Source organism: Manis javanica, chromosome 5 (assembly GCF_040802235.1).
Source record: "Manis javanica isolate MJ-LG chromosome 5, MJ_LKY, whole genome shotgun sequence".
NCBI lineage: Eukaryota > Metazoa > Chordata > Mammalia > Pholidota > Manidae > Manis > Manis javanica.
In genome coordinates, this window is record NC_133160.1 from 12,490,215 (window position 1) to 12,515,116 (window position 24,902).

Genomic DNA, 24,902 nt, shown 5'->3' on the forward strand with positions numbered 1-24,902 from the left:
GTGGGGACTGTGGCAAACTGAAGATACACTCTGGCTAAAGGGAGTGGTTGTTACTGAGATCTTCAATTTTCACCAGGCAGGAATGTAGACCTCATTGGGCAGGTCTCCCAATGGCCCAAGAGAAGCCAGAAATCTGGGTTTTTATATGGAATCTCCTAATTTTGAAATGCTGGCAACTCATACAAATTAAAACACTCTCAGGTCAAAGAAAGCACATCTGTGGGGCAGAGGTGGCCACAGAGCTGCCCGTTTGTGACCTCTGATGAAAGAGGAAGATAAAATGCCTGGGATCCAGAGATCCTGGTCTGGCCAAGGCTCTGAGACCAACTTAGCATGTGGTACTTCTTGGCCTCTCTGAGCCTCAGTTTTCCCATCTGTATAATACAAGGGCTGGTTTAGATACTACTACACTCTGCCACCTAGGCCTCTCCACAAAAGCAGCAAGTGGAAAGAGTGGCGTATCTAGGCCACATAAGTGGGGCATAATTTGACACCATTTTAGAAAGTGGTAATTCAATGAGAAATGTTTCTCTTCCCTGGCGGAGGTTTTTGGAGGCAGTGGGTGTGTTTTTAAAAAAACACAACACACCAAGTCAGGAATTTCATCAGGAGAAACGTGGCAGCCCCAAATGGGCTCACATCTGGGGATTTGCTTGTTAAGAGAACACGCTGTCCTGCCTTCAACAAATGAGGGCAGAATACTTGTTGGGGCTGAAGTCCGCTCCTCTGGGGGTGGGGAGAGCAAGGAAATGGCTAAGGCCCACATGCCTGGTGAGCAGAGCAGAAACAGAGGCCTCCAATTTCCAGCACCCAGGAACAGGCCAAACTACAAAGCCCTCAGGCGCCTCGTCCCCAGCCTAGTTTCGAAGGTCAGTCAGTCTTTGTCCAAAATTAAACCCAACTTCCTAATTCCCTCCCAAACTATAGGTCTGAGAAGCCCCACTGGCCGGTGTAGACTCTGGGCCAGGCACAGTGCTAGGTGCCGTATGTGCACTGTCTCACTTAATCCCAGAGGAAGTCTTCCTACGTCCACACCACAGAAGGAAAAACAGAGGCTTGGGCAGCCAAAGCAACTAAGTGATGGAGTTCTGGATTTAAACCTATGTTTGCATAAAACCAAGGCTTTCTAAGCTACTGACTGGTAAATATTTTAAAAGTGTGAGTTCTTCTGTGGAATATGAATCTTCGTGGGGCTAATATAACAAATTTGTCATGGAAAGAGGCCAGCGATGGATGCACTGAGCAGAGCCAGCCTGTGCTTGGAGGAGACACCGGAGGGCTCTTTCCAAACAGGGGAGAGGGTCTCAGCAGCTCAGTTGGTTCCCTGGCAGAGTTTCTCTGTCTCCATTGCTTCCAAACAAAAAGGAGAAATAGAGAACCAGGAGAACACAGTGGGACTGCAGAGCGCTAGGGGTGGGAGTTTGGGCCTGGCCCCATTCCAGTGGGGCTGTTTTGGGCATGCTGTTTAATGTCCGGGAGCAACTGTCACACCACCTCTAAAGAGCGATCGTAAAATAACCCACTTGAGAGGATGGAAGGAGACCTTTAGCACTTGCTCAAGGTCAGGTTCACAGAAGATGCTCCTAACCTTCCCTCCCCACCTGCTCCTGTGCCTGCCTCCCCATTTCAGGAAGTAGTAGCTCCATCCTCCAGATGATCAGGCCAAAAACCTTGGCATCATGTGGATGCTTTATAGTACTTTCCAGATCCAGTTCCTCAGCAAATCCCATCAGATCCACCTTCAAAGTATATCCCAAGACCAACTACTTGTCACCACCCCTACTGCTTCCCGCTGGTCCAGGTCAGGGTCACCTCTTGCCTAAACAGTCTCCTGATAGGTTTCCCTGCTGCACCTCTGCAGTCCGTCCTCAGGGCAGCCACAGGGATTTGGCTGAGCCTGGCCCTCTGCTTGGAGCCCTCTGGTGGCTCCCACCTCACTCAGAGCAGCAGCCAAAAATGCGCCCATGGCCTCAAAGACCCATGTCCCCTGCCTCCCCCTAGCTCTCTGCACCTCCAGCCCCTCTCCCTTCACTCTGCTCCAGACACAATGGACTCCCAGCTATTCCTGGACATACGTTGCACATGGTCCCACTCAGGACTTACGGGGGGGCATGCTCTTCTGTAAGTTTGTTTGCAGTGGGGCCTTTCCTGCCAGTCATGTGCTGGAGCCAGCCAGCACCAGCCTGCAAGGAATGATTGTTACATGTGCAGGAATTCTGTGAGCTGGTAGCTGGAAATAGGCCACGGTGGGAGTGTTTACACCATGAAAAATGGCAAACACCATCCATCAGGGCCTTTATTTCCTGAGAGCCAGATTGCCAGCATGCTGGCAGTGACCACTCTGCCTTACATTAAAATGAAATGAAAACACCACTCTTACCCACGGCACCCCTACACTCCCTATTCCCTCCTTCCTACTTCACTTTTCTCCGTAGCACTGAACACTCTCCGTCACACTATGTCTACATTTGCTTGTGTTCTTGCTTATTGTCCATTTCCCTTCCACAGGAAGCACAATGCCACGAGGGCCCAGGCTTGGTCAGCTCTGGTCTCAGCTGCCTGCCAAGTGCCTGCAACAGTGGCTGCCCCATAGTGGGGGCTCAAGAAATATGTGCTCAGTGGATGAATGGCACCTACTATTGCTCTTAAGAGAAACCTGTGCAGGCACGGTATTCAGATACCTGACAGTATTTGGAGGACTGGAGAAAGGCCTAAAGAGAGCACCGACTTCCCTCCCTGGACACGCACGTCCCCTTGGCTTCCCATCGCAGATCACCTTAGGAGCTGCAGAGACACTGCAGGTGTCTCGGGGAAATTCACTCTGAGCCGCAGCTCACAGAACCAGAGCAGGAGGAGACATCCAGAGGCCATGTGACCCCTCCCTCTGCTCTCCAACAACTCGACTGTTGTCCACGCTCCATAGTAGAACCTATTGTTTGCACAAATTGTGCAAGTGGCATCCGTCACAGCCTCTCGGCTGAAAGTTAAGAAATTCTCCAAAGACTCTTTAAGATGGTTCAAGCCTCATCTAATGCTGAATTCTTTCTGTAACACCCTAGACTGGCAGTCATAAATGGCCTTAATGGTTGGTAAGCCCACCTATGATTAAACTACAATCAGCCAATTCATGACCTCTATTGCCAGTGCTGGGCCCATCAGGGTGAAATTCAGAGCAAGACGGTTTTTCTCACTTATGCTAACTCTATTTACCAAATGGTGATGGATGTCTGGAGCCCAGGGATCTATTTACTTCTGAAAGGGAGTTTGGGCGATGTGTGGACATGTTAAATGCCATCCCATAATGCACAGGACAGACTTCCATAACCAAGATTTGTCCAACCCCACGTGTGAATAGTTGAGTTAATAAAGGTTGAGAAAACTTGACTTAACTGAAGGCCTATATTTTTTTTCATTTTTCTTCATACTGATGACCAACTTGGTTTATACTTCATTTTCATACTTTTGACAGAGACCTAGATATAGGAGAGAGCTCCTTTCTCTCTTAAATCTACTGTAGGATGGCCAACAACATGATCCCAACAGTCAATGGCAACTAACCCTAAGCTCCAGTGTTGGGAAGACAATAGAGAGGGGTGAGGACTGTGGGGAACTGAATTCACCCATCTAAAAGAGATAGTCATTTCCCAGCTCTAGTCAATTGCAGTCATGTGGAAATGTGGGCACAGTGTGTTGACAGATAATTTGATTTTCTAAATGAAAGCCAGAAATCTGTATTTTTGTGTGAAATATCCAGATTTTCTGTGTTGGCTCCATTTTCTATTTTAAATGTTCTACAGACCAAACAAAACACATCTTGGCTGCCAGTTTGCAACCTCTGTGTTGCATCAGAAGTTACTGCAGTGTCACTGGATGGAACGTAAAAAAGTCCAGTGGAGACAAAAACAGGGGGCAAAGCTCAGAGGAGGAAAGGAAACAGGCTGATCATTGGAGGCCCAGGAGTGTAAGCAAAGCAGAGACAGGATCTCTCTTTCTACTCCAAGTGACACTGAGTCATTTCCGACTTTCCCTCCAAAGTCCAGTGCATCTCCCATGCTTGGCTGCAGCGTCCTCAATATTGAGAGATCACTTTGTACAAAAAGAGATGACCCTCCCCTGAGATCCTCCCTTGAAATAGAGGGTAATTCTCTTGTCCTGTGGGAAAGAGCATGCAGGGGGCAGAATAGTAGCCTGTCTCAGAAGTACCAGCCTCATTGGAGTGTGTAAGGAGAAAAGCAGATGGTACACACATAGAGTGTATCACAGTGTGTGGAAAAACCACATGTTTCACAAGTGGCACCATAATCCAGTAGAAGAGGGATGGACAGGGCACATTTAGGTGCATTATAATGCAGTTTTGAGTTTATTCCTTTATAATGCAAGGAATCGGCTCACTCCCCACTTCCAGCAAATGTTGCTGATTTCAGTTGGAGAATCAACCTGTCTCCCACTCCATCCCTAGTTCCAGAGGTGGCACTTGACAATTCTCCTGAACAGGGATTAATCATATGGGCACATCACCCACATTTGAGCTCTTGAGCCAGCCGTACCTGAAACTAGCTTACCATTCCCCAGAACTTTTCATTTCCCCAAGTCAATACATTTCCTTTTTACTTAAACCAACTCTGAAGTAAGATTGTTAATTACATCCAGAAAAATCTCAATAGCTCTGTGGCCCCTTGGATGGGTTTTGGGGGTCAAGAATTCAGGGTCATTAGCCTGGGCATCTCAGGTCTTTAAAGCTCTGAGGGCTTTCCTCACCCTCACACCCCTGCTGGCCCTGCCTAATTACTCAACTTTCCAATCTCCTTATGTGGAATTCTTCACGCAGCCCCCACCCTCACCCTGCCTTTCTTCCCTTTCATGTCTGTAGCCGTTGGAAACTATCACCCGGTCCTTACAATGTGAGCAACACAAGAAGTTCTTTGCCATTCTAAACAGTGGCTGACAACCATTTAGGGAACCTGCAAACATTTCACCACCCCTAAATCAACCCCAGATGACAAAATCATCATCATCATGAAACTAATGAAAACCCGAAGGAGGGTGGACTTGGACCCTCCGGCCGTTCCCCGTGATGAAGGCAGATCGGGAAAAAGTCCCGAGAAAGACATAAAAATGAAGCAAACGGATTGCTCCTTGGAAGAAGTCTCAGCCCCTGTCCCATGAGGTTCAAGTCCTACTTTTTCCTGGAAACAATTTTTAGCATCTCTTGGCATCGTTCTGCTCAGGAATTGGTAAAAAGAAAAGAGAGTGAGAGAAAGGTTTAATGCCTTTTCGCTGAAATGAGATTCCCAGGGTCTGTGGCCACGTGTGGGAGAGGGGTCACAGAGAGCCATATGTGTGTTTTGGTGGTTCCTTGTGGTGATTTAAAAATTTCTCATAAAATCCAGATTCCAGTGTTTTCTGAAAGATCAGAGTACTTGGCAATACAGAGCCTGATCCCGCCCAGTAAATGACCCCACCTACTTCATTGCCTTCATTACCTGTCAGGCCACTGTGAATACCTGAGCTTGCAGTTTTTAATTTCAGATTTAGGTCCTGTGTATTTTTTTAAAAGTAATTGAAAAACTATACTGATTTTGACTTCAGACATGGCGGACTGGCACAGAATGGGTTCTGAGCAAGGCCCTAATCGGCCCCTCTGCCGGTGACCTCCTCCCCTGCACCCCTACATCACTGGCCCCAGCCACACTGGCCTCCAAGCCACTCCCATCTCAAGGCTCTGCACTTGCCATTTCCTCTCTCTAGAATGTTCTTCCCCAGATATCAGCAGGGGTCCCTCACTCCTTCAGCGTGTGCTCAGAGGCTGCCTGCTAGGTGAGCACCTTCTTGATTTTCCTCCACAGACTCATCCCCATCTGACATTCTATGTACTTTACATATTTAGGTGTTTATTTCTGATCTTTCCCCACTTCAGTGCTTTTCCACGAGGGAGTAGGTTTTGGTTGTTTTTGTACTGTACTGTATTCCCCGTGTCCGGAGTACTGCCTTGCGCACAGCTGGTGCTCAATACATATTTTGGAATGAATGAATAAGTTCAGTTTTCCATATTCAAGAGGAAATAGAGGCAGGGGGGCGAGGGGGAGGCGGGGGAGGAAGGTGAAAGGAGGCCAATCCAGAAAATCTGCCCACCTCGTCCTGAGGACCAGGCAGAAGCTTTTGGAGAAAAAGACATTTTCCATAGTAGAAGAAAGGGAATGAAAAGAAAAATGAAAATCCTGTGGTCAGAGCCCGTGGCGCACTGGCATTTGCATGACACGCCACCAGGGTTTTTATAAGCATTCTTCTCTGCCTCTGTCCCCAGCCCTTCTTGGGACAGGGTGAGAGTCTCCACTGGGCCATGGGTGGGCCATGTGTCTGTGGCAAGCCCCTCCCCTGGAGCTTCAGTTTCCTCATCTGTGCAGATTCTATTCCCAGAAGGCTCAGACTCATCCTGGCATCTTCTCACGTGGAGATGAGGAGAGTCAGTATCTCTGGCTGGGTCTGAAGTCATCTGGAAAAATGTGAGCTGCTCTCCAGCTTGAGCCCCACATGCCAGGCACTTTTCCCTTCTCTTCCGCTCCAAACTATACTGCAGTGCATGGTGTCCCCAGGTAGATAAGATCTCCAGTTTCTTTTTCCTCAACAGGTAATAAATAGCATTCAACAATCATCTGTTGTGTGTTAAGCACTCTTCTCTGCAGGTTTGTTAACTCTTATGATGTGGATTCACTGCATAAACGAGGAAACTGAGGCTGGAAGAAGATACACAACCCAGAGGTCATGGGGCTACTAAGTAGTAGGCTTACATGGATCTGAACCTGGACAGAGCAGCTCTTGACCCCTGCAGTATGCTGCGCCTGAAGCCTGTAATGAATACATTACAGCTAACACTAATGGCCCATTTGTTTCCCTCTCATGTCTACCCCAGTTAAGCGAAGGTCCAAAAGAAGGTCAGTTTAATTCTTTCTATGGTGGTTAAAGAGGCAGGGAGTGCAGGAGTTATGAAGACCTCTAGAACCATACTCCTGTATACAGAGCCTGACTCTGCTACTTACTTGCTGTGTGACCTTGAGCAAGTCACTTAACCTCTCCGTGCCTTACTTTCCTATCTAAAATGAGAGTAATTATAGCACTTCCTTTGTAGAATTGTGAGAATTGAATGAGTTGATGCCTATACTCATTCAGAACAGGTCCCAGAATCAAGTTAAGAGCTGAGAGGTCATTCTTGTGAATGTTATAGTCATCCAAAGGGTAGCCATTCTTTAGAAAATATGAGATACAGACCAGGTGCGCCCATACACTAACCTGCCTTGAGGTGACTTCACTTACATCCTTGACAGACCTCACCTGCTTCATTCTGTTCCTCTGAGAATAGAGTACAGCATTTCAGTTCCAGTTGGGAGAAGGTTCTGATACTTGGGGCATTCATCAGAAGCAGCTTGCTGGGACAAGCTTTAGCAGGGAAATATTTCACTTAAGTGAGCAGGTCTCGGGGAAGTGTTCACATCTTCAGATGGATGCTTCTCAGACTTCCCTAATGAACTCTGCCATACCTTTGGTATTAATTACCCGATGGACTTGATCTTTAAACCATTTCTGTCTTGAGCAATAAAAACGTGAGGAAACCATTTGCTTGAAAAGCTTGTTCATAGCTTTTCCAATGCATGGTAAATGAGGACAGCACTCTGAAGGAAAAATGTCCATGCGTGTTTTAATCAATTATTTTACATTTAATGTTTGATTTTAATTTTAATTTTATTATTATCATCTTAAAAATTGATGTGAAAGGGTACACAACACCCCACTGAAAGAAGACTGCCCTGCAGAGACAAAAAGATTCTTCCAGAATGTGTGAGGTCCCAAGACTGCCACTACCTGAAGCATAGTCAGGTATAGCCCCAGTGCAAGGAGCCTCCCCTTTCATCTCTTTCGTTCAGTACTTTCAGCGGCGGGTACAATTCCATAAAATCCTAAGAGCACCAGTCTGCTAATTGGCAGAACGTGTCCCATCCATCACTGTACTGAAGCTGTAAACAACATCCGATACAGACAGCATCTGCCCCACGAACTGGTGAGGAGTCAGGCCCCGAGGGCTCAAGTCCTCTGCTCAACATCACAAGGCAGGTGGTGACAGAGTGGGGAGCCCACCCCCGCCCTTCCCAACAGCTGCCCCGTTTTGGCAACTCTGTGTCATGGCTCCACATCATAGCCAAGAGCCTGGCTTGGTCTGAGGAGGAGGTCATGTCCCCTGGTTGGCAAGAAACCTCAGAGGTTCTTGAAGAATACCACCTAGCAAAGGATGTCACAGCCCACTGCCCACTGCTACTTTGTCCTCTTGCTGTTTAAGAAAAGTTCATTCCTTCTCAATGTAAAGGTGTGCACAAAGGCCTCCAAACTCAGGCTCCCTCAGGACGAGGGACGCTACTAAAGTGTAGGACAGACCAGAGCTAAGTGGTTGTTCAGGGAGAATTCTCTGCCAGTAAAGCTCTGTGTGTTGGCACTGGCAGGCCTGTAGGCCCTGTGGTGGAAAGGGTCACAGAGACTTGGAATGGCCGCAGCCCCACGCATTAGGAATTTCATCTGCTCTGTGAATAGGCAAATGAGGCACCACTAGCAGTGGCAGAGCTGGGACCTGAACCCCGGCAGCTGGGCTCCCGGCTCTCAATGATACACCACCTTCTGTAAAATCTGGTGAGACCAGAATTTAGACTAGCTTAGCTTGTAGAGCATATCAGATCTGGAACATTCTGAGGGGGTACCATTCAAAGCTGGGGTTAGGAGGGGGCCATGTGTCTTTGACAGGATAAGGTAGCAGGAGAAAAATGAGAAATCTTTTGTTTTCCTTTTTCGATTCATTAAGGTTTGTTGGGGTGAGCAAGAACCTCACTTTTTTCCTTCCCATGACTTCCCTTTTATTTTAACGGGGGAACGTGCATTTCAAAGACGGCTCAATAGCAGCGTTGAAGTCTCAAGTTCAATCACAATGTCCCCATTGTGGCTGGGGGAACTCCTTGGCCTTTAAGCTTGGGTTATAAAAATTTGGTCTGAGCCCAAAGTCTGGCTTTAAGAGAATATTTTAATTTTGTTTAATGAATATTATTTTAAATCCATGTGGCAGTTTTAAAACATGTTCTTTTATTTTCAAATTAAAATTTACTAATGTTCTGTGCTTTCCTGGGGGTGGGGGTATAGCTGGGAGTGGGGTGATAATAATACAAGCTACCATTTATTGAGTGCTTATTACGTGCCAAACACCCTGCTATGTACTTTATGGGTGCCACCTCTTTTCACCCTGACATCCACCCAATGGACAGTGACCCCTGCTGCCTCTGTCTGGGAACTGAGAGGGTCAGCCCTTGGCCCAAGTTGACAATTCCTGAGTGGAGGACTTCAGGCTCAGGCCAGATCTGTCGGAGCTCAGGATCTGCACTGTTAATCACTGCTGTGCACTCTCGATAGTGAAAAAGGACTCAATTGAGCTTAAAGGCAATCATTTACTATAAGGCATGATTCCCTATAACCTCCAAGGCAGTAAACGCGGGCTGCAGCATAATCGTCAGTTTATTGACCATTCAGTGAGGCAGGTACTACAGCAGAGTAGTTTTCCATGTATTGTCTCATTTAAATTCTCACAATAGTCCTTGCATCAGTTATTATTGCTATTATACCATTACCCCCATTTTGTAGAGGGGAAACTGAGACCCACACGGCCTAGGGTCATGCAGCTTGTAACTAACAATAGTAATACAATAGTGGACTCTGAGATAATTAACACCATTTGCCATGCACTATTGCTAATACTGCATTTATCAACTTGAGCTCCACAGTCACTCTTGGAGGCAGGCATGCTGTTATTCACCCTGTTTTACAGATGAGGAAACTGAGGCACAGAAAATTTGGTAACATGCTAAGAGTTGAACAGTTGGTTAACGGTGAGCAGGGATTTGAACCCAAGAGGCCTGGCTCCTGGGTTCATGCTCCAAATGTCTAGGCTGTAAGTCAGAGTTAAATTTGGGAAGTCTGATTTCCCCCACTACCTCTTAAGGGAAACAGAAACTCAGTATCTGTCCTGAGGCAGTGAGTGGGTCATGAGCATTGAGTGACACAGTTCTAGGCACAGAAGCCAGTGCACTGCTCTTACTGAATTAGAGATGGCTTCTTTTGAGTAAGGGTCTGCAAACTTGGGTCTTCTTTCTCTATCCTGAGGTTGGAATATTGGATACCCCAAAAGTCATATCACTGTCCTCCGAATGCCCAAGAGTGCAGAAGAGGCAGTGTGAGATTGGCGAAAATCCCAGGACTCTGCTATTGGTGGTGCTAGATAGGGTCCTTCTGGCCTCCGGATCCCTAGTAATGAGCTCAGCACCTAGAACACAGCTCTATAAATACTACTGAACAAATGAGTGAAAGAATGAATGAGTCTGTAATTTCCCCCCATTGCCATGCAAGGTATCAGGCATATGGGAGGCACTCAATAAAAAACAAATCTGTGAAATGATACCTGAAATGTCTCAAGTGCATGTTTTCCCTTATCAACAAAATTTGTCTTGTCATATTGCAATATCTCAGGGGTCAGCAAACGTATTCTGTAAAGGGCCATGTGGTCTCTGTAGTAACTACTCAACTCTGCTTTCTTAGCACAGAAGCAGCCATAGGCTGTAACTTAGACAAGCTAACTGCAGTGATGCAGCCACCATTTCAATAGATTCCAACTCTAAACTTTCATTAATATCCACAAGGACAGGCTCAAGATTCTGGGAGAATAGGCAGAGCCCAACTTGCTTTTGAGCCCAACTTTTGTACCTGACCATCGGTTAATATCCTGTAGGAAAAGCAAGGAGAGACTGACTTTAAAATCTAGCTCTCCAGGGCAGCCATGCAGAGGAAAGGTAGCTCTTATTATACGAGGGGTGCCCACTGGATTTCCTAGTGTTTAGGAATCACAGCTGGGTCCCGTCCTACTCTGACGTGAGCCATGTAACCTAGGACAAGTTACTTGACTTGTTCTCACAAGAGATTCAGTCTTTCACATCTGTAAAATAGTGGTGATAATAATAATAGCACATTCCATCTATGGCTATTTGGAGACAGAAATATGAGTGTTTGTTTAGCATAGTGCTGGCACATAATAAATATTCAATATGTTTGGGCCACTGTTACCCCAAACAAGTCTTGTGTTTTCTTAAAAACAAACGAACAAATAAAAACAAATTCACTAAAAATAAACACAAAGAAACAAGAGCAAAGCTGCAGATAATGACAGTATTTCCAAGCAGGTTCCTACAGACGCTCCTGCAAGGCATTCCAGAGGTCGCAAGGTGCCAGAAAATTCTCCCCTCTAGACCAGACCACCACCAAGCCCCCCAGTCTCTCTGCCCAGCACCATCCCACCCCCAGCCTGCTTCTATGGCCTTTTATCACTTAGTCTTTCTTGCGGGGGCCAGACAAGGCTGAAGACATTTAGAGCGTCTCAGACATTTGCTGAGTTTAAGACATTCTTTCTCTTCTCCTACCCCCTGCCCTCCACACCCCAACATTAAAGTCTCTGGGGAGCATGGTCGCTTTAGCAAGACGACAGCACCAGAGAGCCCAGCGCAGACAGCAGGGAAATAATCTTCTCAGCTCCATTCTTTTTCACGGCTGGATGGGGCCAAAACTCTGTTTATAACACAAGCGGCGAGTCACAACTTGTTACGCACGCCACATGACACCGTCCAAGCTGCGAGTCACCACTTCCCTCTACTGCACTAGTCACACAAAAGGCCAGAAGTGCAGGAATCCACCCCCTGTGCTCCTTCCCTTCAACCCCCTTTCCAACCAAGAAGAGCATTCAGACCACTGCTGGACAGACAAATGTTTCTAGGACATCCTGAAACAAAAGAACCTGTATGTGCAAATAACAGACACCCACAAAAGAAAACCACCTCTTTGCCTTGATACCCTTTCTAAGAGGCGGTTTTCTCCCTGCATCAGATTGACATCAGCACGGGGGTTGGCACCAGACCTGGGGACACAGTGGACACTCTCTCCATCTTTCAGTACTTCAGGGAGCTGCCAATCAATAAGGACGTAAAGGCTTGTACTTAACGGCGTACTCCAAATGCTAAAAGACACATAGATGTTGCAGGAGTGAAAAATTGTTTGGGAAACTGTAAATACCCTAACCACAAACTTACTACAGGAAGGGGAAGGGAAATGAAGAAATTGATCAGAGGGAACAAAAGACATTTTCAACCTCTGGCTTCCCCATATCCAACACCAGGTATGAAACATCTGCTTTGGAGTGAAAGGTGCCCCCCAAATCCGCCTGGTCTGCAGAGGAGTGAGAAGGAGGGATCTGAAGGAGATGGGAACGCCGTACCTCCCACCTCACTTTACCCCAATCTTCAGAACCCAAATCAAATTGACATATTTCGATTGTGTGCTCAGAAACCCCCTTCCCGTGTCAACCAAACACATCTAACAGGCAGAAATTTAGAGTTGGCCGTGGTAAGGAGAACTGGTGGTTTTCGCCGTGGTAAGGAGAACTGGTGGTTTTCGCCCTGTTTTGGTGACCTTCAGAGGGCTTACTTATGCACTTCAAGCTCATGACCTAAAATGTGTTGGTTTGGCTTCTCTTCTCATAATAGCAGCCTGTAAAAAGCTTTTGAGAATTCCCGGTGTTTTCTTTTTTTTGGGTCAAGAAAATAAAATCAATATCTAAGTAACCTAAAAAAAAAAAATGGCCTGCACAATCTAAAAATTTGGAATGTTTCCACTAGGACTAAGGCAATCTCTTAGAGCCTCAAAGATCATCACAGTTAAGACAAACATTTGTCATTCTTGAGGTGAGATATTTGGTAACAGCACATGTGAGAATAAGCTAAGAGGGACTTTTTGACATAAGTCAAACGATGACATTTAAAACTCACGTTAAAGCAATTACTGTACAGAATTTTTCTGTGTTTTTCCCATTTCTTAAAACAGAAGTGTGTATGTTTTCAACATAGTTTCTTGCTGTAATTTTCTTTCTTGGCAAACCCACATCTTACCATGAAACCCAAAGTATGCACACTACAGAAACAATAATGGTTGAAACAGACTCGGCTGTCTTTGGCATGATTTTTCTTGACAAAATTAAAATGTCTTTTGGCTAATACACTGTACATTTCAGTTAGGAAAGACCATTCTTGGGGGATGAATTGAAAAGAAAGGGGACTGACAGATGCCGCTGATGCGAGACAAAAGGAAGGTGCTATGTTCATACAGTAGTCAGACCCTCTAGTCCCTCGTTCTTCAGGGAAAAAATGTGTTGATTTTTATCATTTTTCCCGTAGTTACATTCACAGAGAGTTGACAGTTCTCCTCGGAATAACGTGAGTAGATATGTACAGATATGTTACATCTGGGAGTGCACAGATTTTAAAAATCTAACTTTACTAGATAACTCCAAAGGAACCCAGAGGAGGAAAAATCTAATATCTTTGACATCACACCCACTTTTATGTTATCGACACAACGCTAGTGATGCTACATGACAAAATCATTTCTAATCTCTTTTAAATACTGTGTTCATTTTGAAATATGTCTAAATTAGCGTTCTCAGGCAAAGACAGCCATGTGCACATTCTCAAAACTGGTAAGTAAACTCGTCTGCCTGGCTATCTGTTCATCTAAGTTCCTGTTTTAAGTTTCTGCATGTATCTGAAAGCAGAGGCAGACTTTTCAAAAAAGCACAAGCAGGCACATCTGTGCCCTAACTCAAGTCATCAGAAGGGCGATGACAGCAATGATGAAGCCCCTGCTTTCTACAGACCCAGGACTGTGTGCAAAGACCCTCCCATCCATCCTGCCAGGCTTCATCCCAAAGTGGGAGCCCTCACAGCCCCCACTGACCCTTACCCGCCTGTCCCAGATTTAGGCAACCGATGGCCTCCCTTCACCTTCAAAGTGGCAAAGATAAATCGTTCCGGCTACCTGACTCTTGGGACCACCTGTTCCAAATTATTCTTCACTCTCCCAATGTTTATAACCTAACCCCCATACAACAGCCCACCCTTAGCGATCCAGCACCTTCCAGTAAACTTGATTTGGACCTCCTACCGTAACATTTTAGGGCCCTGCCCCTGCCAGTAAATTTACTGACTCTTTTTAGGAACTGAAATGCGTAGCATTACAGTATCGAAGGAAAAAATCAAATTAGTTCTTGTAAATAAACATTTTCCTTTCCAGAACAGTACACAACCTGCTAAATATCATGACTCACAAAAGCTCCTATTTGTGTTTTCTAACTATGTAATATGATTTTTCTTCCATTTGAAACAACAACAAAAAACATCAGGGCAGTCAGAAAATAATTGTGTTCTGCACATTTAAACCATCCAAATTCAACATCTCTCCAAGGCAAACAGAGCAGCAATGTTCTCTGAGCCAAAGTTTCTTAGCATGTGGGTAAGGCACATTCTGCACAGGTCTGAAGGCCTAGATTCTAGTGTCACTCTCCCTGTGGCTTCTAGTGGGTCATTTGACTTGAGACCCAATCTCCTTGATAACAAAGTTGAGATAATAAAAATAATAATACCACCTAAACTCGAAGAGCTGTTGTAAAAACCCATCATAAAAATACATGCCAAGAGTTGACTTCAGGCCTGGCATACAAGTGCTAATAAAGGGCAGCTATTTTCATCATTATTATAAAATACGAGGATGTAATTTGCAAGTGGAGAGAAATGGCAGAAGCATCAATATGACAAAAGTGAGCAAAAAGAAAGAAAAGCAGCAAAAATAAATTTTAAAAAGCCTGTGGCTTTCTCTGTTCTCTTTCCCCTAAAAACCTGGCAGGCACTTTTCTACCTTGAAATTGATTTTACATCAGACGCAGTGAAGAAGAAATTTCGGCTCCTCTGATTCATTTACAGAGGACAAGTGGGTCTGAGCCACTCACTTCAAGTATCTGCCACCTGATTGAGGGGGTTAGTCCTCGGATTAGAAGAGGTGTTAGTCAAATACCATTAGGCCAGTTAAGATCTTCAAATAGTGAAAATGAAGCATTGTCTCAAGGAAATTCTCTGCTAATCGTTTCCCTTACCAGAACCTTCTTTTTGTTTTGCATGTTGGGACTGTTTGAACTGCCACAAGTGTCGGAGGGGTGGGAGGGTGGGGGAGTGGGCCATGCAGAAAGCTGTTATGATATTGGGGGATGGGGCTCAGGGAGGAAGGTGGGGAGGGAGTGAAGCATGGTGGGGAGTGTGTGTGAGTGTGTGTGTGTTTTCTGTCAACAGGCTGTGTTTTCTCAACTCCGAGGTTAATTCTCTGTAGAGATTCCTTTTGAGTGGAGTCCACCAAATCCTCTCCTTCAAAGCAGCTAGCTAGGGAAAAGTTTCCTTCTACCAACAAACCCCAGTCCTGGCAAGAGTCAGATTGTTCTGCCTTTGGAGGTCACTGAATAAACAGCCACTTCACTCCTACAAACCCCACAGATAAGGAGAACTACCTAATTAGGCAGAATTCCTCCCTCATAAAAAATATTTAAAGGACGAGGGTCTCCCCTCCCCCAGGGAATTCATGTCAGGCCAGAAAGCTGTGCATTTTATCTGTGCCCGAGTGAGAGACCGGTATGTTTTTACCCTGCCACAGGGAGGAAGCCTTCTTGCCCAGCCTGCACGCACACACGATATACCCTGTACACCTCAGACCTGTGGCCACTCTCTGCTATGCTTTTACTGCTTCTCCAAACACTTTTATGTTCAGGGGGCCTGCCCAGCAAAGACAAGACCCTACCCTAATGGCAACTTCCATCCATTCCCTTACAGAAGAAAAGGTGCCATTCAGGGTGTGCGTGGATATTTAGGGACAGGCAAATGTCTAAATAAGATTTCTCTAGTCCCTCTTCTTTTCCTCAGGACAGCCACAGGCGCTCTCTGTGCAGAGAGAGGCATCTGTCATGAGCTGCTGGGAACCCTACTTATGCCATAACGGCCTGCGATTTTATTATACAAGGAGTTTATTGCTGGTCTAATTAGTTTCAAACTGGGCATTCCAGCTGAGGACACCTAAAAAACATCTGGTGGAAAGAGCGAGAATGAGTCCTCGTTCTGAGCTGGTTACGGTTGAATTTCTGCATAACTCTGGTCTCTCGTGCCCGACGCCAGTTATCTTTGGAAAAGTAACTGAAAAAAATAAGGAAATGGCTTCTTCTTTGTGGAAAAGGAGTCATCTTGTCATGGGAGCACCAAAAACGTCTTAAAGAGAACATGCTTGGACTGTGTGTACTTTTTACAAACTGCTGGGGTCTCCATAGCTTGCTCAGCCTAATTCAAAATGTACCTTAGCTACATCGCAGAGCATTTTTGTTGAGGACTTTTTCATTCTCCCAACAGCAGCTAGCATTTTATCAATTTATCCGTCTGGAACAAGGCTTGCAAACTCTTACATGCAATTTAAAGCAGAAGTTAATACCGCATATTTGAAACAGCATGTCTCCAGTGTTTTTGCCAAATGGTAATTCCATAACAAGTCAACAAATCATATCTCTTTATAATGTGTCTAATACAACACAAAAGGCATGAAAAGAAGATTCTAAAACTTAAGTGATTAAAATATCCAGTTTAAAAAAAATCCCAAAGTAGTGAAATAACATTTTTTATTTTATTTCATTTTATTTTACTTTATTTCTTTTTGTTATATAATATTAGGAAAGTGATTTTTTTTTATAGAGTATTCTCATATACACTAGATCAGCTATTTCAAGACAGAGGGAAAACATTGCTAATTCCTTTAAGAAAAAAGTAACATTGTGAAGCTAAAGACACAGGAGAAGAATGGAGTCACTACTAGCTATGTAAGGGGCATAGGAACTGCTTCTCAAAGTTCAGGTCCTTTCAGACCTAGCTGCAGAGTTCTAAATCACAAAATTTAGAGTTTCCTCTGAAGCCAAGGAGATTCTGAATACAAACGCCATTTGAGGCTTAGTCAAAAGCAAATTTCAGACCATCATCATTTGTTAAATACATTTTTTATTAACTTCCCTTGGTCTGAGGATGTTTAAATGCAAGGAAGTATAAAATTTAAGGGGTTTAAAATGGTGGGGAGAGAAAAGTGAACATTTCTTGGGTAAGGTTGCCCAACAGAGTTTCTCACAAAATTACTTTTAAAAGGAGGTTTCTTTCATTCCATCTCTCTGTCTCTGTCTGTGTGTGTCTCCCTCTGTCTCTGTCTCAACGGGCCACAGGCTGGTAATGCCGCTGCTAGGTCAGTACTCATCCTCTGGTAGTAGTAGTAGAAATTTCACTCAAGCAAGAAAGGACTCACGAAATTAATAGATTCGGTTGGAAATACAATTGTCCACTGGTTATAATTTCCTTTGGAAGGGAGCTCCCGAACTCAAACATAATTCGCCACTCAAATTCTTACTTGATGTTTGTAAATCATTCCACCGCCCCTCTGCTCTTGCTAACAACACCCGACTACAATGTTCACTCATTTCACTGCACCTCATAATTAAAAGGGTACCTCCACCAGGGGTGATTTATAACTCAACGTTATAAAAAGCAATAATTAAGATTACATAGCATTTCGGGAGAATGGGGAAGAAAAGAAAATGGTAACTATAAAAACGCACATCAATCTTGCTTTTTACAAATAAGAAAGAATGCAGCAGCAGGCACACTAACTCCTAGCCCAGGCTGCGTTTCGGGGTAGTGGGAGCCTCACCCCTGCCAAAGCGCTTCACTTTCAACAGCTGAGAAATGCGCATTGAGGATTTTGCGATGCGAGTATTTTTACCAGCCGAGCTTTCCTAATATTCCTTGAGCTTAAGAACTATTTATTTGAGGGCAGGAAATATACTGAAGGTCCAGAGCCAGCACGGCCATTCAGCTTCTAGCCTGCATGGCTCAAAAACAACTCCATTCTCCAGTCTCCCATTACACCAAAACCCTCGCCTCCTTCTAAACCTCGTTGTATGCAGTTTTTTAAGTTTCAACAACTTCAGCAAGCGCCAGGCCGCCGGCTCCCGTCCGGAGCCCCGGGAGCGGCACCAGCGCAGGCCGAGCGCCGACGGGCTTTGAGAAGATAATGCATCAAGCCAGGGCTCGGAGGGCCGCTCCTGCCCATCCCCGGCATCCAGCGTTTTGCTCCTCGGCGACCCCATGAGCAGCGCCTGGGGGCGCGAGTCTGGCTCGGGGCTCCCGGAGCCTCTTCGGGCCGATTCCGAGAGCGCCCCTCAGTGTGATCCACCCGGGCCATAAAACCAACCGATCGCAGCCAGCCCAGCCGCGTCCACATCGCCTGCGCGCCATGCACTTGTCCCGCGCGCGGGAGTGCAAAGTTCTGGGTCGCTGCTGCCCGCCACGCGCACGGGGAAACTGAGGCCCAGGGCCGGGACGGACTTTCCCGAGACAGGATGTGCCCGCTGTCCCCGCTGTCCTTCTGCCTGAGGTGCCCTGGGAGTCCCGGGCGCCCGAATCGGCTCCTGCGCCCCCGAGCGCCCCGACAGCCGCCGAGGCCCCGGCTCGTCGAGCGCCCGCCCGGTGAGGGGTGTGTATGTGTGTGTGTGTGTGGGGGGGTGGATCGACGTGAGGGTGGCAGCCCCGGCCCGGCGGGACCCAGCGGGTGCCCGGGCGGTACTCACCGCGCGCAGTGGAGAGGGCGCCCCGGCGCGGGCGGGCGCGGGTCCGGTGCTGCCGGGCGGACTGCGGCGGGCACGTTGCCTCCCCTGCCGCCGCCGCTGCCTCCGCCTCCTAGGCTGCCGCGGCTGCTGCCTGCGCGGGGAGGACCGGCCCCTTCCCCTCCCGGGCCGGGCCCTCCCTCCGCCGCCGCCGCCCGGTCCCCGCGCCGCTGCGTGGGCGCGTGGGGGCGCCGGGGCGCGGGCTGGGCTCGGCGGGCGCACACCCCCGGCGGCTGCACGCGGCGCGGGGCTCCGGCCCTGCAGCTGCCGCCGCGCTGCTCTCTGCGCCGGCAGCCGCGCCCCCGCGCTCGCTCTTGCCGGTCCTGGAGGAGGCGAGGGCCCAGCCTCCTCCCCACTCCTCCTCCCTCTGCGGTCCAGGCGCGGCCCCTGAGTGAGGAGAGTCTGCTTGGAAGGAGCCTCCACAATCCCACTGACAGTCATTCATTCACCCCACAAAGGTGGAGCATCCCCCACGCCAGGTACAGCTCCCGAGGGGCTCAGCTGGAGCAAGACACACGAGTGTTCCGCCCGCCGGGGAGCTGACATTCAAGGGGAGACAGACCACAAACGGTCAAGGAAAGAGGCAAAACGATTTCAGAAAGTTGTAATTACTACGGAGAGGAAAAATTCTGTGCTGGCGGTGTGAGGACTGTAATCTTAGAATAATCAGGGAGGACCTGTCTGAGGAGGTGACAACTGAACTGTAAGAAAGTGCCGTTGCTGGTGATATCTGGGGAAGAAGGGTTCAGGGATCTGTCCCCGGAGACAGGTCTCTGGAACTCAACCGGGTCACCCAAAGTCAGTGGTACAATCACCTCCACACATTCCCTCAAACTGAGGCACCCCACTTGCTTCATCCTCTCAACGGCTGCCTCTTTCAATCCTCCCCACAAGGAACTGTCTGGAACGGGGTCTAGGCTGCCCACTCACCCACCCACTGTCCAATGTTTATGACCTCCGATGTGGGACACTTAGGATACGGCAATCCAACCACTGCCATTTGCTAAGCTCATTCAAATATAGGGTATCCAGTTAAATGTCTTTTGTGATAGGTGATACATACTTATACTCAAAAATTACTGTTTCTCTGAAATTCCAATATAGCTTCCTAAAATCTGAATTTGTTGTGATTTCTCAATTCAAAGAAATACTTTTGGACTCATGATTTTGTATTATTTTTCTTAAATAGGTTCCCCAAATTGTATATGCAGCAGGCCCCTCTGTGCCTGGATACACCTTTGGTCTCAGTCCGTCCCCTTTCTACTCCCCAAACTTCAGACAGAAGCAAATGTGTTCTGTAAGCATGATGTCCTCCTCCGTGAGCCAGGTAAGCATCACACCTGTTGCTCCCAGATGGAGATGATTCTTCTGCTTTCTAGAAGCAGAACATACAGAGGTATTTGGCCTTAATTGCCTCATCTCTAAAATGGAGATAACAGTACCCATCTTGTAGTATCATGACAACTCACTGAGCTCATGCTCATAAGACACTGTGACTCTAGCTGGCACTAGCAATCGCTCAACAAATATTATTACTGTACACACAATTTCACTTCCCATAGCATTTCTGCAAAAAGCTCAATGTCATTATAAATTGAGCATCTTAATGCTCTCCACAGGTATTTCATTTATCTTGGCCCATAAGCCTTAATATAATGTTGTTTAAACAGTGGTAGTAAGCAGGTTTCTTTTTTCTCTAAAGGAATAGAATGAAATAGGCTGGAACAGAAAATACTAAGTGAGTTGCCTGCAAGAGTAAGTGTGTTGAGTATGAGAGAGAGAGAGAGAGAGAGAGAGAGAGAGAGAGAGAGAGAGAGAGAGAGAGAGAGAGAGAGAGAGTGTCCTGGGTCAGGATGTGAAATGTCTTTCTTCTTGCAGATCATGGGGAAAATGTTGAGGTAACATTAACTAAAGGCACTCTATGGAATACAAAGGCTTCATCTGTTTCCTTCTAACCCTTTTTCTCCTTCACCAGAACCTAGCCCATTATCTCATAAATCACAGCCACACCCCGCAGCCCCCTGAGAGATAAACAGGAGGCAGGGCGTATTAATTTTATTTTTTCCCTTCTCTTAGGGCAGTGGTTCTCAACCCCCAGTGCACATTAGAATCTCCAGGGGAGCTTTTAAAACCCCCCACGCTAAGGCTCCAAACTACACCAATTAAACCACACTCTCCGGGGGAACGACTGAGGCATCAGTATTTTTTAAGGCTCCCCGGGTGATTCCAATGTTCAGCAGAGGGTGAGAACACCTGTCTTTGGGGGAATAAGGACTTAGCCACAGATTCACAGCAGATGAGGTGGAAGCTGAGATAGGATTTAAAGCTCCCAATTCTTATTCCAGACCACTTAAAATCCAGCCACCTCCCTGTGAAGGAGCACCCCCTTTCTGTCCCTTTCTTTCCCTTGATTTCTTCTTGTTAAATATCTCCTAATATTTGTCAAGTACTTGTCCAGTAAGTATTGGTTATTATTTGACCATCAAAATCACCCCAAAGTCGAAAACGCTAAACCACGAGGCGGATTCTTTGGGAGTGTAGAATACAAGCATGCCTACCCTGGAGTGAAACACTTCCTTTCCCCCAGAGTCTTCCAAGTAAATGTTCTCTGAAGCCAGAAGATCAGCTTAACTTTGAAAATGACAAGCTTTACAATGTATCTGACATTGTACATACATATCTTACAAATACACATGTATATTCCCCATGCCAAATCATGCTTTATTTCTATACACATTCCCTTCCCACCTGCAAAGATCTCCTCTACAGAAAAAGTACTCTGCTTTTTTAATGTGTTCATTTAAATCTTGGCTCCTTCCAAAAAGGATTTGAGGCAGCATGCAAAAACATATATATGTGCAAGCAGAATAAAGAAAACAAGAAAAGCAGGTGAAGGGGAAACATGGGGAGGAAAAGAAAAAGTCAAGAATGAGGTTTGTACACAAAATGTGCGTTAGGAGGTCTTGAGCATTTGTCAATGGTGGACTGATAATTAGATGCTGAGCTTCTGAGCAGCCAATGCAAAGAGGAAAATGTGATCAATTACATCAGTGGCTTTCAAATTTTCTTTGGTTCAAAAGCAAACAGAAGCTCTACATGGAAAATAGGGGTGAGGGATCCCAACCCCAGTCTCAACCCTTACACCTTTCTCCTGTGGGTGTTTGTAAGGGGTCTTGAAGGAACCCCCAAAGTTCTACAGATTGAATACCATGAATTTCAAAGTGCTTTACTGTGTTCATGATTCTTAATGCCTGTAAGATGGAAGCAAACAGAACTATTGGAACGAACCAGAACTTTGCCTGATATTGGTACAGGAGGAATGTTTTCTCATGGGTCCTTATAAAAGAGCAATACATGATACAGTATGTATATGGGGGTAAGGCAGGGGGCTTTTTGCAAACTCATGATATATACAATACCCCTTCACCAAAAAAGTAAAATCTCACAGTGTCTGTAACTCAAGAACACAAATACAAATATACTTTGAACATCTCCCTGCTAAACGGTCTCCTAATAGACTAGGTCTTTGTTTTGAATACCCAAACTTCATAGAAGGCATGTTTCTCACAATCATTTAGCCAGTATTCATAAAGAAAAACTTATGTTTGTATCCTCAAATCTCCATGTAGCATTTCTCTGGAAATAACATGTATAGAAATAACATGTCAATTATGTTGCGGGAACATCTGAACCACATTTTGAAAAGTGCGCCAAGAAGCAAAGGAGGGGCGTGCAATCAAGCTTGGCCATGTCACCATATACACATCAACTGTTTGTTGAAAATTTACGTTATTACTTGGTGATCAGGAAGCCATGCTTTAAGCATTTTACATCCTAATGAGCTTTTGATACTCCGTACATTTTAAGTGTTTAGTTCCGTTTTAGGAAATTGTTTTGAGGCTTGGGTTAACATGTCATGCATTATAATTTTTCCCACATAAAATAACAGGAAATCAACTTTTGTGTGTATGTTCAGGCAGAGCATCAGAATTTCAGCATCACCAATGCTCAAGAAGAGATGCTTATTCCCATGTGGAGAGGGACCTTCCAGACTCCCATACATGCTGTTTTCTCTGGGCCCACATTACCCCTCCCTGACAGTCCAGTGTCTTGGTTGTGGGGATGGTTTCATGGGGTATGTATATATGTCAAAAATGATAAACTTAAATGCTTTAAATATTTCCAGTTTATTATATTTCAATTATACCTCAACAGAAATGTTAAAATATTGTCACTTGAGTTTCCTTATTAATAGTCATATGAGTCAGAAGAGTCTCTTTATTAATACATTTAATCATAAAATCTAACAGCAGGCCTAGTAACTTCATTAATTTCAAAGTAGGGCTGAGCATAAAAGGTATTTTAAGGTACTTGAGACAACCATAGTAGGGTATGAAAATATTTGTGATTTCTACTGGTAACAGAGTCACAAGTCTGAATAACGCTACTGTGGTTTGTCACCACATTCATATTTGAAGTGAATGCTTACAGTTAGAGGTTGGTGGAAATAAAGATACTCTTTTCCCACCCAAGTTTACAGATCCCATAAATTCTATCCATGGACCCCCAGGTTAAGAAGTCTTAGTTGGAAGCAACTTTAGCCACTTGAATATAATTATCTCCCTAGAAGGTAAGCATCTGTAAATCCCAGGAATGTTTAGAGTTGATTTTGAAATGTTCCAAATGGGAAAGCAATTTTATCAGTAAGCATGTTTTAACTGAGAAACAATTCAGACATAAAATATTGGACAGGGTCAAAAATCATCATATTAATATTTTTTTTGAGAAGGAGTCTGTTCATATTTGGTAATTTACACACTTTAAGAGACATGTTGGTCAGAGTTATTGATTACAATTTAAACATAGTTGGATCATTCCTTAAATGCACAATTTTTAAGTCAAAATCTTACTAAGTTTATGTGCAATTATTGGAACACTTATGGGAATTTAACATTTGCTGTGTGTCATTTATTAGATTTATAGGAATTGATTAAGTACAAAAACTTGAAAAGAGAATCCAGAACATCAAACTTAGAAATTACAGCTTAAAATGTTTTAGGCATTCAATTAGATAAACTTAATATGGCACTAAATATCAATCAATGACTTTTTTTAAACAATGACTTATTTTGTTATTCTATTCTTAGAAATAGGATAATAGATTTGAAAAGGAAACTTAAAAAATCAAGGATAAAAACTAGGTTTGATAAACTGTAATTTTAGTAATTCAAAATTATTTCCTAGAATTTGTGTATTGCTTATTCTGCATAAACCGTCCAAACTCATATGTGACAGTATGGGTGATTAAAAATGGAACGAGGCACAGGAAATTCAGGATCTTTCTCTCATTCCATGTTTATTTTTAACTTGTGTCCATTTTGTCCCCCTATCTGGGCCTCTGCCATTGAGGAATTAGCCATAAACACAAGAAAATTCTTTTCAGTGACCTAAGGAGAAGAAAGGGCACTCATTACACTGGCTTAGGAACAAATTTAAAATATTGAACCACTTAATTTTTCAAAACAGTGGAATCTAAACAAATGCTAAACTGGTGAACAAATGTGCATTCATTGCCAAAACCCCAGTTGGTTTGGACAGCATTTTCTCCCAGTTCCTTCAGCAGAGTTTAATTCATTGGCCTGCCCTCTCCAACAGTGTAGAAAAATCACAAGGGGAATAAAATTGTACAATAAGTATTTTAAACAATCTACATTAATGGCAGTTACATGCCAATATGCAAACTTTCCTCCTGAAAGAATTATTGGGAACATCAAATCAAATAATATTTTTATGTTTTTCTCAATTTGAAATGATTGCTTCCCTTAGATAATTCTCTTTCAGCATTCAATGATTTTATTATTTAGGATATCAATTTGGTTGCTGTGATAGAAAGACATTCCCTCCAAAGTAGCTTTTATTTGATCATTTTGTTTTTTCTCACCTAAAAGTCCGGGTAGGCAGTTGATGGTTGTTTGATGGCTTGACAATCATACAGGACCCAGGGTCCTTCTGTTTTATTGCTCTGCTATCATCAACAAGTGCCTTCCATTTTGTAGTCCAATATGGCTGCCTTAGCTCAAGTCATCACATCTGCATTCCAGCCAGCATGAAGGGAGAAAAGAGCTGCAGGGCTTACGCCCTTCTCCTAAGGGAACTGCCCAGAAATTGAACACATCACCTCCATTCACATCCCATTTGCTAGAACTTAATGATATGACCATACCTAGTTGCATGGAAGTTGGGTAAATGCAGGATTTATCTCCACAGACAATGC

General features: G+C 45.0%; 1 protein-coding gene across 1 annotated transcript in view; it reads right to left on the reverse strand.

The window, feature by feature from the left end:
- EYA2 (EYA transcriptional coactivator and phosphatase 2) overlaps positions 1-18,961 on the reverse strand; it is a 218,334-nt gene extending 199,373 nt beyond the window's left edge. The window contains exon 1 of the mRNA XM_037006250.2: positions 18,593-18,961. The gene's annotated coding sequence lies outside the window, so the exon portion shown is untranslated. The remainder of the gene's footprint in view (positions 1-18,592) is intronic.
- Between the last annotated feature and the right edge of the window lie 5,941 nt (positions 18,962-24,902).